The 15662-nt window shown below is 45.2% G+C and overlaps 1 protein-coding gene and 1 non-coding gene across 3 annotated transcripts in view; one reads left to right on the top strand and one right to left on the bottom strand.

The window, feature by feature from the left end:
* Positions 1 to 15662, bottom strand: part of LOC126416221 (suppressor of cytokine signaling 2-like) — a 307587-nt gene that overhangs the window by 99638 nt on the left and 192287 nt on the right. The gene's annotated exons all lie outside the window — the stretch shown is intronic.
* Positions 6870 to 6946, top strand: Trnar-gcg (transfer RNA arginine (anticodon GCG)). The gene has a single exon. It is a non-coding gene; the product is annotated as a tRNA-Arg (tRNA).

Here is a 15662-nt window from a genome sequence, read left to right as displayed (position 1 = left end):
TCAACTTCCTTCGAAACGACAACGAAACTTTTTAAAACTTATTAAGTACCTGCTGAAAGAGCAAACTTAGACAAGTTTGGGTAAATCAAGTTTGCTCTTGTCCTGCCACGGATGTATTACTAGTGGGAATGGCTACAAATGCGTATAAAGCATTTCTAACATTGCCTGTAGCACTGTGTTCAAAGAAGACGAAAACAAGACGCTGGTCCAGGGAATGGTTTAAAACGAGAAATTTGCAACTGTAAATCCGTTAATGGAAATGTTTCACTCGGAACCTAATAATTACATCAAGTTTCTGCGGATGGAGAGAGAAGCGTTTAATAATTTGTTTAGCGTTACTTCGCCCTCGCACTGAAAAAGAAGACACAAGTATCCAGAAATTTATTTTCTTCTACTTGGTCCTCTAATGACACGTCATTAAGATATCGCAACGTGGGAACATACAGGCCACGTCGTCCGTGGAAGAACCGGAGAGCTATGATTTCTTTTATTTCATACAATTCCGCTTGAGTGCCACTTTATGCGTAAAAATATTGATTTTGTTCATAACCCCTTCATGCTTAATATATGGCTGGGAAAGATGTGCTACATTTAACATTTTGGTAATTGTCAGTGCTATTTTGTTTTTATATTTGATCGTAGTTCTCATAGTAACGGAAACTCACGGTACAGTGAGATAAATCGCGACAAAACAGTTTTTCAATTAAAACATATGGGGCGAAACGTCTACATAAACAACGTTCGCCGCCATGTTGCCAAACTTTCTTTCAATGAAAATATCTTTCAAACGCGTCAAACGCAACCTATGCTTGACAAACACTTCAAACTGCACCGTACATGGCCAAATATTTGCCAGGACGGAAGAGAAGACATTTAAGGGACGTGGAGAAAGGTCTATAAAATATTCCGTAGAGTAACGGAGGTCCAGAATTAAAAATTAAATAGCCTTCGCCATATTGCTACGGCGGATAAAAAGTAAAGTGCGATCGACAGCCCGACGACCGATAACTCAGACGGCAAACACAAACGGGAGCGTAAGCGGTTAAAAAAGGCCATTCCGTCAGGAAACGGCGGACAGTCAAAAGTTGGGCGCAATGTGCACACAGAGGTGGCGGAGCACCACCACGTAACAAACGGCGATGGCTAAAAAGACAGTGCAACCTGGTTAACGTGACCTCCCCGCTGCGACAGGACCGAGAGGGGGCGTCAAAGCCGCTGGGAGGGGCTTAATAAACGGGAGCTTGTTCCCATTAAGGGAGGACCAGCGGTGAAGCCAAAGTGACACCACCCGCTGACAGACGGCAACACAGAGATAATCGGAGGGAATATAAGAACTAGCGAGACGAGGACTGCAGCTTTGGTAGCAGCGTCACAGGGCTTGTTTCCTGTCAGACCGAGCCTGTACCGTTTTTACGTATACCGACTCGGATGACTCGCAACTTGTGCGTACCCAGGTCTGAAGATGGTGATTACGCACCGAAATTTATAGCCTGATATATGAAAATAATTTGATCCGTAAGTGGAATGAAGAATATATAATTATCTTCCTGGCCTGCTGTGAAAATTTCGCTGCGTTTAAGTCGCGACTTGCGAGTGTTTTCTGCTACGTGAAACTCCCCATCGCAGCCCCCTCAAATTTGGTGGTAAAGTGGCCCACCAAACACAGATCAAGAATGAAAACAGAAAAAAGGTTGAAACTTCCTGGCAGATTAAAACTGTGTGCCGGACCGAGACTCGAACTCGGGACCTTTGCCTTTCGCGGGCAAGTGCAGAATACGCCGGCACGGTAACTCAGCGTGCAGTTGCCCTCTGTAATAAAAAAACTGAGATAATGGATCAACTACGAACTGAAACGGCTGTCTTGCGACGTCCGCACCGAGCAGATACAACGAACGAAAACGAACAAAATGAGACTAAAAAAAAAAAAAAAGTTGGTAGAGCACTTGCCCGCGAAAGGCAAAGGTCCCGAGTTCGAGTCTCGGTCCGGCACACAGTTTTAATCTGCCAGGAAGTTTCATGTCAGCGCACACTCCGCTGTGGAGTGGAAATTTCATTTTAGAAAAAAGGTTACTTAACTGTGAAAAGGAAGCGAAATAGTGCAAGAATCACAGCGTCATGGTTGTGTGGTCACGGTGTTGGACTGCAAAGCTGAAGATCCGTGTTAAATCCTCCTCCTGCCCAATTTTTTTGATGAAATTATGAACTTTCCATCGGGTCATCGACGTGTCTGTTCTCCTTCTGTAATCTTGGCCATTGTCGCACTGTGCATTGGTTATAGAATATGCACCCTGTTGTAAGAATATATTACCGTCGCAAGTAAATGTGATGAACGGCGAGAGCAGGCGAGATGATTCATAGCCCTCTCAAAGAGATGACAACAGCACGTAAACGGGTGTGAACTGATGATGATGTCCCATACTCCTTGACAGAGCGTAGGGGACCGATGCGGGTGACCCGCACCGCCGTACTAGGCAAGGTCCTAGCGGAGGTGGTTTGGCATTGCCCTCCTCCGACCGTAATGGCCATGAATGATGATGATGAAGACAACACAACTACAGCCAGTCAATTCGAGGCAGGTGAAAATCCCTGACCCCGCCGGGAATCGAACCCGAGACCCCATGCTTAGGAAGCGAGAACACTACCACGAGACCACGAGCTGCGGACGGTTGTGAACTATGTTACAACAAAGGACTTGAAGAGTCCAAACTTGCAAAACGCAACGCAACATGTGGTACTTGTGTAGAACAAATACGAGGTACGTACGTCTGGAGGTCTGTCTCTTCCTTACACCTCGCCGTTGTGTGTACGGAAGTTACACTAAGATACAGACACAAATCTAAATACAGCGAATGGACCCGTCAATAACCGGACGGGCAGCTCACAATTATGTGAAAAAAAAGAAGGGAGGTCTGAACACGGATTCTCCCTTCGCAGTCCAACAACGTGAATAAACAACCACGACACCGTAGCTGTTCTAATTTTCTTGATGTTGCACATCTTGACCTTGGACCATTCACTGTTCCTATTTTGCTTCTTTTTTCACAGTGCGGTACACTTTCAAAATGGTTCAAATGGCTCTGAGCACTATGGGATTTAACTTCTGAGGTAATCAGTCCCCTAGAACTTAGAACTACTTAAACCTAACTAACCTAAGGACATCACACACATCCATGCCCGAGGCAGGATTCGAACCTGCGACGGTAGCGGTCGCGCGGTTCCAGACTGAAGCGCCTAGAACCGCTCGGCCACAACGGCCGGCGCGGTACACGTTGTTCCTGTTTTCGTGCTTCATCTGTGTTCAGTTTTTGACTGGTCGTCCACTGGACCATCCGATGGGGTTGCGACGGGGAGTTTCCCTTCTAAGGGACGCATTTGTTCCCCGACGTGGAGAATTCGTAGGCTCACTGCTGTTATAATTACAGCACTGAAATGGAAGGGACGATGAGTTGATTCACACAAACCCGTTTTGGAATTCCGGTTTTATGTTATCTGACAGCGCGGAACAGTGCGAAAGTTCGGATCGTGAAGTTGCTGGGGAGCGGTACATGAATTAGTTACGCCACAACGATCATTGATTTTGTCGGCCTCAGTTCATTCCTAATATGGCCAGTAATTTCCGCTTGGCGTGGGAGTGATGTAAAGCGGGGAACCTGTTGCTTTTAAGACTTTCCCGGTTCTAAGAACAGCGCCGTCTGCTGGTGGCTTCTTACCCAGGCCGCTTTCCGAGAATAGCATCGATTTTTTCCCTCCACAGAATTTAACGTTGACAGCCAAGTCATACTCGTCTCTGCTCAAGAAGAGAGATGAAATCGACGCAGCCTACGTCAGGTAAACTAGTCTTCATTTCGAGTTCTTAGGAGACACTACGAGAACACGAATTCGCGGTGGCCAGGCCAGGATTGTAACCCAGCTTCGCCAGAAGACAAGCGCAGTTGTTGATAGTTGTCTATCTTTTTGACGGGTTCTAAGAGTCTAGTAGACAGAGGATCGAAATCTGAACTCTGTTGGTCGTGCAATTGTCTGCTACTAAAGCCACCCATCGGCCACAATTGTCAATTTTTGTAAGACCCGTACTCGAACTTGGGTCTCGTGCTTATGACGATCGCTTCAACCCGACCACGTCTTCAGGCGTGACTCTTACTTCCATTGTCAGTCCTCCCTAACAACCGAGTGGCAAGTGATACAAAATAGCGAGTATTTTTTTCCTATATGATCACAACGTTATTTAGCCTTATGTTAAACCAAATGGATCTGCGTACTTAACTAAGTAAGGACAGACCCTAGATATGAGTAGGCCACTATTTTCAATACCACTTTATTAGAATCCACAGGCAAGACTGCAGTTACATTGCATAAACTTTCTTGTATACTTCATTAGTGTTTTATTTCAGCTATCGCCGGCCGGAGTGGCCGTGCGGTTCTAGACGCTACAGTCTGGAGCCGTGCGACTGCTGCGGTCGCAGGTTCGAATCCTGTCTCGGGCATGGATGTGTGTGATGTCTTTAGGTTAGTTAGGTTTAAGTAGTTCAAAGTTCTAGGGGACTGATGACCTCAGAAGTTAAGTCCCATAGTGCTCAGAGTCATTTGAACCATTTCAGCTATCAAAATAACCGAAAAAGGAGACAATATATGTGCTATAAATGACGTGAAGACTGCTGGCACCTCTCTCTTCGAGGAGCCTTAACCAAATACCATTTCATTGCTCTTTTTTTTTTAAAGAAAAAAGAAAAAATATCGATAGTTGTGAACACTGCTAAATTATAGACACGTCATAAAATAAAGAGTGGTGCTAAATGTGTCATCTCGCTGACCATTTACTTCCGTACCTTTGTTTTATAATTACTTTCAGCGTTTCGACTACTACTACGACTACTACTCACAGTTTTTTAAAATTTTATCTTTTGTTTTTCATATACCCCTCACACAGTAATACAGTATATTACTTGGAATCATTCCTCAAGTTTTCTTGCACACGTTTCTGTCTTTTGATTTTAGTCTGCAGATGACACATTCAATATCACAACAGTTATCGTTCACACCCATATTCGTAACGACTTCCATACTCATGCTCATGCTCATGTTTATGTTCATGTCCATGTTCATAGACATGTTCATTTTTGTATCCAGTGTAAATGTTCATGTTATTGTTTCTGCTCATATCAACAGCCATGTACATAAACGAATTAGGAGATAATCTGAGCAGCCGTCTTAGTTTGTTTGCAGATGATGCGGCCGTATATCTTCTAGTAAAGTCATCAGAAGATAAAAAAATTGCAAAACGGTTTAGAAACGATATCTATATGGTGCTAAAATTGGCATTTGACTCTAAATAATGAAAAATGTGAGGTTATCCACATGAATGCTAAGAGGAATCCGTTCAACTTCGGTTACACGATAAATCAATCAAACCTAAATGTCGTAAATTCAACCATATACTTAGGAATTACAATTACAAACAACTTAAATTGGAAAGAACAAATAGAGAATGTTGTGTGGAAAGCCAATAAAGGCTGCGTTTTACTGGCACAACACTTAGAAGATGCAACAGATCTATTAAAAAGACTACCCACACAACACTTGCCCATACTATTTTGGAGTACTGCTGCGCGGTGTGGGATCTTTACCAGAAAGGGTTAACGGAGTACATCGAGAAAGTTCAAAGAAGGCCAGCACGTTTTGTATTATATAGAAATATGGGAGATAATGTCACAGAATGATACAGGATTTGGGGCGCACGTCATTAAAACAAAGGCGTTTATCGTTGCGGCGTAATCTTCTCACAAAATTCTTATCACCAACTTGCTCCTCCGAATGTGAAAACAACATTGCTGCGGCCGACCTACTAGGGAGAAACGATCATCCTTATAAAATAAGAGAAATCAGAGCTCGGACGGAAAGATATAGGTGTTCGTTTCTTCCGCGCGTTTTTCCAGTGTGGTATAACGAGGATTATTGTGAAAGTAGTCTCTGGACTGAAGACCACCACCACAACAACAACAACAACAGATGACACCTGAAGATTTGGGTTTAAAGGCACGAAACCGATAGTGGTACAGTAAAAAAGGACCAAAATACAGCTGAAGCGATTATTAATACCCAAGACTGTCATTTACTGTCTGTAATAAACTTCATTAATACAATTTGCTTGAATTGTTGTCTAGCGATCCGAGGAATCAGGTTTCCTAGGCACCCTATGAGTGGACAGGACACAACAATTAGAGTTTACCTTCCTGTCGACATCTAGAGCACAAGCTCGGATTACGAAAGAATAGGGGAATGAAATCGACCGTGACCTTTTCAAAGGAACCAGCCCGGCATTTAGGGAAATCGAGGCAAACCTGAATTTGCATGAAACTTCCTGGCAGATTAGAACTGTGTGCTGGACCGAGGCTCAAACTCGGGACCTTTGCCTTTCGCGGGCAAGTCCTCTGCCATATGAGCTACCCAAACACGACTCACGCCCCGTCCTCACAGCTTTAATACCACCGGGACCTACCTCGTCTCCTACCTTCGAAACTTCACAAAAGCTCACCTGCGAACCTTGCAGAACTATCACTCCAGGACGCGTTATGCTTGGGTAACTCAGTTGGTAGAGCACTTGCTCCCGAAAGGAAAAGGTCCCGAGTTCGAGTCTCGGTCCCGCACACAGTTTTAATCTGCCAGGAAAATTCATATCAGCGCACACTCCGCTGCAGAGTGAAAATTTCATTATAGAAACAATCCCAGGCTGTGGCTAAGCCATGTCTCCTCAATATCCTTTCTTTCAGGAGTGCTAGTTCTGCAAGGTTCGCAGGAGAGCTTCTGTAAAGTTTGGAAGGTAGGAGACGAGGTACTGGCAGAAGTAAAGCTATGGGGACGGGGCGTGAGTCGTGCTTGGATAGCTCAGTTGGTAGAGCACTTGCCTGCGAAAAGCAAAGGTCCCGAGTTCGAGTCTCGGTCCCGCACACAGTTTTAATGTGCCAGGAAATTTCATATCAGCGCACACTCCGCTGCAGAGTGAAAATCTCATTCTGAATTTGCATGTCGGGACGGGGATTTGAGCCGTTGTCCTTCCCAGTCAAAGTGGAGTTACGGGGCCGAGGCCGCCGTTTCACGGAGAATCGACAAGGGAGCAGCGGCCAGCACTTGCACGTCAGCGGCGGACTGAGTTAAGACTATCCGCCGCCTTACGAAACGGTGGGGGCGCTACAGGGTACATCACGCAAGCAGCAGCGTCAGACAGCGAACAGACGGATGATCTGCGTTCCGAGAACGCCGGCCGCCTTCACGCGGACGGATCGGCCGCTCCTGTCGGGTTCACGCGGCCCACGTTTGACGTCCGCGCGCGTGGTGGAAACGGCGCACGGCCTCGGGCGGGCCAGCGATACGGCCGCTTTTATCAATACGCTTCTGGGAAGGCATTACGGCGCGTCGATAGAGCTGTCTGGCTTCGTTTCAAAATGAACTCCCCGAATAGGGCGGGCTAAAACGGCGCCGCTGCCGCTGTTATTCCGTTCCGTGCTCGGCGTCTTCCTGGTAACCCGCCTTGTGACGTGTCGGGCTCGATCGATGCTATTTGCGAGCCGGAAAATTGCCAACAGGTTGGCTGCCCTGTCCGCGAACAGCACGACGGCAGTCAGCTGTGTTAACACGGAAAAGCTACTGCAGTTGTTAGAACTGGTGGTGGGGGTGAGGGGGCGGGGTGAGTCACTGGAAGCGAAAAAATAACTCTTCCATCAAATACTCCTCTTTTGCTCCTCCCCCTCGGAACTTTCTACTACTGCCGTCTGTTAACAAAGCTTCATCGGGAATTCGGTGAACCACAACTCGCAAGACCTCCACACGACATTTCAGTTACGATGCGTATAACAATCACAAAAAGGAAGCAATGTAACTCTAAAGTTCCGTCGAAAATAGGTTCATTAGAGACAGAGACGGACACACGTTGGAAAATAAATTGCCGGTGCGGTTTTTAAAGGATCAGTTGAAGTATTTACCTAAGCCACCATTGGGAATGTTGCGACGTAAAGTCAAGTGCCGCCACGCCAGTCGGAAACGACAAAGTAGAGAAGGCTGTGAGAGGAAGTCGGCCGATCGCACACTGATCGGACCTCTCTTCAGGACGACAACGCGACAGTGTAAACAGTGGGACTTTGTACGGGCGTTGATGACCGCGCAGTTCAGCGCCCACAAACCAAACATCATCATCAGCCATCTTTTATACATCCGTTCGGAACAAAATTGCTACTTCTTCTTCCGATATCTCTCAGCTGATAACGACACACGCATCTTCAAGGTTGTTCGTTGCCTGAATTAAAACATATTTCGCATATATATATATATATATATATATATATATATATATATATATATATATATATATATATATATGCGACTGATCTCACTTCTCTTCTTTGTACACGATCAGTGTTCTCCGTTAGTTACATCTGGTGCGGGACCGACATACTTGAGTAGTAGTCTACCTTTGTACGCACGAGCGTTTTGTGATCATTTCCTTTTGCAGATTTACTGCATTTTCACAGAATGAATTGCAATCTGCTACTTGCTTTACATTCGATTGAACCCATGTGACCATTCCATTTCAAATACCGATAAACTGTTAGCCCAGATATTTGTAAAAAAAAATGTTCAAGTGTGTGTGAAATCTTATGGGACTTGTCTGCTAAGTCACCAGTCCCTAAGCTTACACACTAATTAACCTAAATTATCCTAAGGACAAACACACACACCTATGCCCGAGGGAGGACTCGAACCTCCACCCTGACCAGCCGCACAGTCCATGACTGCAGCGCCCAGACCGCTCGGCTGATCCCGCGCGGCAGATATTTGTACCATTGACTGATTCCAGTCGTAACTCACTGATTCTGTAGTTTTCCCAGCCCGTTTTGACCAACCACTGGTCTTCTTCAGGCAAATGCTGCAGGTTGTGACTAATATTGCCGCTGTGTTGTCCATCTTACGAGGTGCACAATGTTACAGCTGTAAATATTTAAAGTATATTGTCGACCTTTCAAAACTTTGAAATCTTATCGTGATATGAGTGGACATTTGGGCAACTTTTGAAACGGTACAGTAGTTTCCGCTCCATAAGCAGCAGGTTTCGCTGCTCGCTCGCACCGGGAAATACAAACGGAGGCAGCCCCGCCGCCAATTTTATTGCACGACGCGGCCGGCCGCGGGTGCAACAGAACTCATGTGGACGGGTGGAAAGGATTGTGTCACGCTTCATAATACGTATTTATGTGTGTCGCGTATTATGCATTTCTTGTACGTGAATGTGAATCTGCACATGAACTTTCCTAACCCTGCTGACACCTTTCCATAAAGCGTGGCCAAATCTTAGTTGGGAAGTAGTTCTGTAGTGTAGTAGTGCCAACCTTACTCCTGGGTAGGGGCTCAGAGAGACATCACAGGCAGTGCACAAGATTTGGGGTGGAGAGGTTGGTCACGGTCAAGTGGTTCGACCATCTCCTCCACCGGGGCCCAGGAAGACCTCTGGGTGCCCGCCATATTCTGGGAATGTTACAGAAGACGGTTAAGTGAGCAGACACGCCCTCAGTGCGTCTGTCTCGATGTTCACGCGCGGAAGAGAGGTATTTCAATATTTGCACTAATTCTTTTATTTCCTGGTTCGGATTGTGTAAGGGAATGAATGTTCTCGTTCAGTTCCGGAAATTTGATCCCCTGTGTTAATGTATCTGGTCCCCAGTTTGCCGTTATCCTCCTCACATAGTGGATGTCACATGTAAAATATTGGGAGACTTTGGTGGTATACATTCAGCCAACGCAATTCCGTCTTGCCCGTAGAAATGTGCGTGCAGATTAGTATACAGGATGTTACAAAAAGGTACGGCCAAACTTTCAGGAAACATTCCTCACACACAAAGAAAGAAAATATGTTATGTGGACATGCGTCCGGAATCGCTTAGTTTCCATGTTAGAGCTCATTTTATTACTTCTCTTCAAATCACATTAATCATGGAATGGAAACACACAGCAACAGAACGTACCAGCGTGACTTCAAACACTTTGTTACAGGAAATGTTCAAAATGTCCTCCGTTAGCGAGGATACATGCATCCACCCTCCGTCGCATGGAATCCCTGATGCGCTGATGCAGCCCTGGAGAATGGCGTATTGTATCATAGCCGTCCACAATACGAGCACGAAGAGTCTCGACATTTGGTACCGGGGTTGCGTAGACAAGAGCTTTCAAATGCCCCCATAAATGAAAGTCAAGAGGGTTGAGGTCAGGAGAGCGTGGAGGCCATGGAATTGGTCCGCCTCTACCAATCCATCGGTCACCGAATATATTGTTGAGAAGCGTACGAACACTTCGACTGAAATGTGCAGGAGCTCCATCGTGCATGAACCACATGTTGTGTCGTACTGGTAAAGGCACATGTTCTGGCAGCACAGGTAGAGTATCCCGTATGAAATCATGATAACGTGCTCCATTGAGCGTAGGTGGAAGAACATGGGGCCCAATCAAGACATCACCAACAATGCCTACCCAAACGTTCACAGAAAATCTGTGGTGATGACGTGATTGCACAATTGCGTGCGGATTCTCGTCCTTCTATTGGGCCAACTGGCGGTGAATCGAGGAAGTACACTACATACTGACGAAACTAAAATGAGCTCTAACATGGAAATTAAGCATTTCCGGACACATGTCCACATAACATCTTTCTTTATTTGTGTGTGAGGAATGTTTCCTGAAAGTTTGGCCGTACCTTTTTGTAACACCCCGTATAATATACACGAGCTATAAGTTGTAAAATTGTAATACCTGTAAACTAGAACAATTGCTGCAATCGCTGTAAAGTCGAGTGATAATGTTTAAAATAAATAGGTAATCAGTTGTCATCAAAAGTCACATAGGAGTCAAGTTAAAGGAATTCGTTGAAAATAAAAGATATAAAATGCAGGGACCCACACACCAGCGTGTGAGCCCTCCAGCCCCTTGCCTGGTACCGTACAGAAAGGGCACGCTCTCTAGGTAGCGCTCTCAAGCTCCCCTCCCCAGTTATCCGTTGCGCAATTTTCATTCAGGGCTTGAAGACATCAACTTTCATCTGGCGTCTCTAGGCAAGGTGGTTTGACGGTAATCTTTCACTTTCTTTAGATAGTAGTTGTTAAGTTTATCGTCTCCAAAAAGCCTGAGGGTACTAGCCTATTAGTATTGTCTGCCATGTCTTTAATACTTAACATGAATAGACTTTCACCGGACTGGTCTAAATTTTACTTCTGTGATTTCAATGTGTGTGGGATGTTGATAGAATGACCGGGGAGAGCTGAAAAGTGTGCCTGACCGGGAACTCCTGCTGCATGCTACGTAGGCGCTCTTAGCCTTTTGTGTGTGTGTGTGTGTGTTACAGAGGGCGACTAACCCTCTGACCGAACACGCTGAGCTACGGTGTCGGCAAACCCCTAAGCCAGCGAGGACACAGCAATTAACGCGGCTGCGCGGACTTATCCCAAGTACGCCCCTCAACAGACTCACATTCTCAACTTACTCCACACACTACGAAAGTAGTGCTGCCTGCCCATTAATCATAATGCTCGCCGCAAGGCCTATTCCTGCATGAGCTCGAGCGTTTGTGTGCATCCGCACAGAAATGATCCTTGTCTTGTGATCGCCGTAATTATACGTGTGTGGCGTCTGTTGTTTCGGACATGAGCAGGGAACACTACTTTCGTGGTGTGTGGAGTTAGTTGAGAATGTGAGTCTGTTGAGGGGCGTACTTGGGATAAGTCCGCGCAGCCGCCCTAATTCCTGCGTCCTCGGTGGCATAGGGGTTAGAGCGCCTAGTAGGCAGGAGATCCCGGGTTCGAATCCCGGTCGGGCACGCATTTTTCAACTCTCGTCGTTGATTCAATCAACGTCCCACACAGAGCTGATCTTTTTAATTCGTTGAAATTTCATTCTTCACGTCTGTAACGACCCACGAAGCCCTCTATTCTTTTGGACATGTCCGAAAGAACAGAGGAGGAGGAGGAGGAGGAAATTAGTGTTTAACGTCCCGTCGACAACGAGGTCATTAGAGAGGGAGCGCAAGCTCGGGAGAGGGAAGGATGGGGAAGGAAATCGGCCGTGCCCTTTCAAAGGAACCATCCCGGCATTTGCCTGAAGCGATTTAGGGAAGTCGCGGAAAACCTAAATCAGGATGGCCGGAGACGTGATTGAACCGTCGTCCTCCCGAATGCGACCGAAAGAACAGACACCACACAGATACAGTTATTTTTATTTCTGTCGATGACTGCAAACCGCGCGGGATTAGCCGAGCTCCTTCAGGCGCTGCAGTCATGGACTGTGCGACTGGTGCCGGCCGTAGTGGCCGTGCGGTTCTAGGCGCTACAGTCTGGAACCGCGAGACCGCTACGGTTGCAGGTTCGAATCCTGCCTCGGGGATGGATGTGTTTGATGTCCTTAGGTTAGGTAGGTTTAACTAGTTCTAAGTTGTAGGGGACTAATGACCTCAGAAGTTGAGTCCCATAGTGCTCAGAGCCATTTTTTTTTTTTTTTTGTGCGAATGGTCCTGGCGGTGGTTCGAGTCCTCCTTCGGGCATGGGGGTGTGTGTGTTTGTCCTTAGGATAATTTAGGTTAATTAGTGTGTAAGCTTAGGGACTGATGACCTTAGCAGGTAAGTCCCATAAGATTTTACACACATTTGAACATTTTTGATGACTGCAACCAAGGCGGCAGAGGTAGAATTTTATTCGCTCTCCGTGAATAACTCCACGTGTTGTAGTTGTACTGAAGATTACGAGTGTGTTGCAGTTAGATACAATTATTTCCTAGAAACGATTATGCATCATAACATTCTGTCCTTCTTGTTGCTGAGATGGGTGCAAAAACATCCGTAATGAGCAAAGTACAAATGTCGACAATTTTCGCAGCCCCCTGGATCGTTGCAGAAGCTCTTAACGTAACCGTCGGCTGCTGCGCAACATCCTCCTCATTCGCCTCCCTCCCTCCCTCTGTCTCTTTTTTGCCATTCTCCCGGCTTTCGTACCTGTTACGTAAGTTGCTGTGTTGCATAATAAGCTATGGGGCTTCCTGCTATCAACCGGTTAAAAACAGCAGTTCGTGCGGCTTTGCGTAAAATGTATTCCTGTACGCAGAAGCCTCAAGGGTCGCGAGAATAGCAGGGTATGACGAAACCAAGGCTGAAGCCAACGGTCCGAATGCGGCTCGAAAGCCGATAATGGTTGAAGTCCTTCGCATTTATGCCGGATGGGTTGCAAGAATAATTCTCTCTTCGACTGTCGGATGTCCCAGCTGTTTCTTTTTTTTTCCACGCTCAGCGAAGACGCTCTATCCACAATCTTGTAAAGAATGAATTTGTCGCTCCCCATAAGAGCGCCGGTCTTACTTCTTCATGAATTACAGACCAATATTGTCAACATCAGTATGCTGCTGAATTCTTGTGCATATTCTAAGTTCTATATAAAAAATTTCCTGGAGACAGAAAAGCATCTGCCCACAGATCAACACAGATTCAGCAAGCATCGCTCAGGGGAAACTCAACTTACTCTTTTCTCGTGCGATATCATGCGAACCACGGATGAAGGGCAAACGGCACATTCCACATTCCTAGATTTTCGGAACGCGTTTGACGCAGCGCTTCACTGCAGACTGGTAACGAAGATCGGAGCGTATGGAATAGGCTCACACATATGTGAAAGGCTCCAAGACTTCTTACGTAACGGAACCCAGTACGTTGTTGTGGATGCCGACAGTTCATCAGAGATTAAATGCTTCATTTGTGTGGCCATATTGTCCATAGTTGGTTTACAGTTCCTGAGAGTATTTTTGTTCCGCCGTTACAAGTACAAGAAAAAATGGAAATTTGTGGTAAGAGCTTATGGAACCAAACTGCTGAGGTCATCGGTCCCTAAGCTTAGACACTACTTAATCTAACTTACTTGCGCTAAGGACAACATGCCCGAGGGAGGACTCGAACCTCAGACGGGGGAAGCCCGCGGACCGTGACAAGGCGCCTTTGACTGCGCGGCTGAAGTACATGAAAACGGGTGTTTTTCTCACCAGATGCGTTTCGCTTTCATTGAGGCAAAGCGTCATCAGTGGTCTGTAATTGGTTGGCTGATTCGAGGTAGAGGACCAAACAGCGAGGTCATCGGTCCCAGGTCTGTAATTAAAGATACTTACCACTGATTTGTTTTTAAGATCGAAAAACAGTTCCTTAACAATTTGTTCATCGTAAATAAAAACCAACAGTTCCTGCGAGTATTTTCGTTCCGCCGTTACAAGTACAAGAAAATGCGTGTTTTTCTCACCAGATGCGTTTCGCTGTATTGAGGTAAAGCCTTTTCAGGGGTCTGTAATTTAAGATACTTGCAATTTCATTTGTTTTTAAGATCGAAAAACACTTCGTTAACAAATTGTTGGTTTTTACTTATCGTGAACGAATTGTTAACGAACTGTTTGTGGGTCTCAAAACAAATCAAATTATAAATATCTTTAATTTCAGACCACTGATGATGCTTTACCTCAATAAAGCGAAACGCGTCTGGTGAGAAAAGCGGAGAGAGATCCTCAGTTTTTTGGCGCTCGGAAATGGCACATAGACATATGGGATTCGAAGGAAAACTAATATGCTTCCTCGCTACTATGTACTGAAGGAAGATGCCGTGGAGGTGACGTAGGTGGCGTTCTGCCATCTCATTGGTCAACGTTCAAACAGACGTACAGAATATCTGACATTCTAGATATTTTAATAAACATTTTTGGAACAGTGACCAAAAATTTTTAAAATTTTTCTTTTTAAAATTCAGTCTTGATCACACCACGTATGTTACAAGAACATAGGTGACCGGTTTTGGTCATATCACATGACCATCATCAGGCCTGTAATTTAATTTAGAAAGTAATAGAAAAATTACTAGATTGACAATAAAATATGACAAAATGGTTATAAGGATAAAATACAATAAGACGTGTTAGACCCATGGCATCCTTCGACGATGGTAGGTGGAGCACTCTTCTCAGCTGATGTGATCGAGATATACGCCCATTATAGAAAAAAAATGTTAAAAAGTGTGTGAAATATTATGGGACTTAACTGCTAAGGTCATCAGTCCCTAAGCTTACACACTAATTAACCTAAATTATCCTAAGGACAAACACACACACCCATGCCCGAGGGAGGACTCGAACCTCCGCCGGGATCAGCCGCACAGTCCATGACTGCAGCGCCTAAGACCGCTCGGCTAATCCCGCGCGGACCCATTATAGAGATAAACGTTCAGTGCTTCTCAATGAACAGTTGGATTTTCGTGAAAAACATTTTTATGATCTCTTTGAGGAAATTCTATGAACACGTATGTACTCTTTTGTTCAGAAAATCATAGGATCCAGTTGTAGCCATGGCAGAAATGTACCTTAGAACAGTACGTAAATATTAATATCACAATTTTAAAGTTGCAACAAGAAATATTACGAAATATGACTCCATTTTTAATAAACCAGTTTTATGACACTTAAAAAAATCTATGTAATATTATACCACGCTGCAGCTGATCATTCCATCATTACATATATCTTCAGTGCCAAATAAAGTTAATAAAAGACAGACAGACTGAATCTGGCATAGATGTATACTTGCAGTCGAGTCACAGCTCACTTATCGATATGA

The sequence above is a fragment of the Schistocerca serialis genome, chromosome 8 (assembly GCF_023864345.2).
Source record: "Schistocerca serialis cubense isolate TAMUIC-IGC-003099 chromosome 8, iqSchSeri2.2, whole genome shotgun sequence".
Taxonomy (NCBI): Eukaryota; Metazoa; Arthropoda; class Insecta; order Orthoptera; family Acrididae; genus Schistocerca; species Schistocerca serialis.
This window is presented reverse-complemented; position numbering and strand designations above follow the sequence as displayed.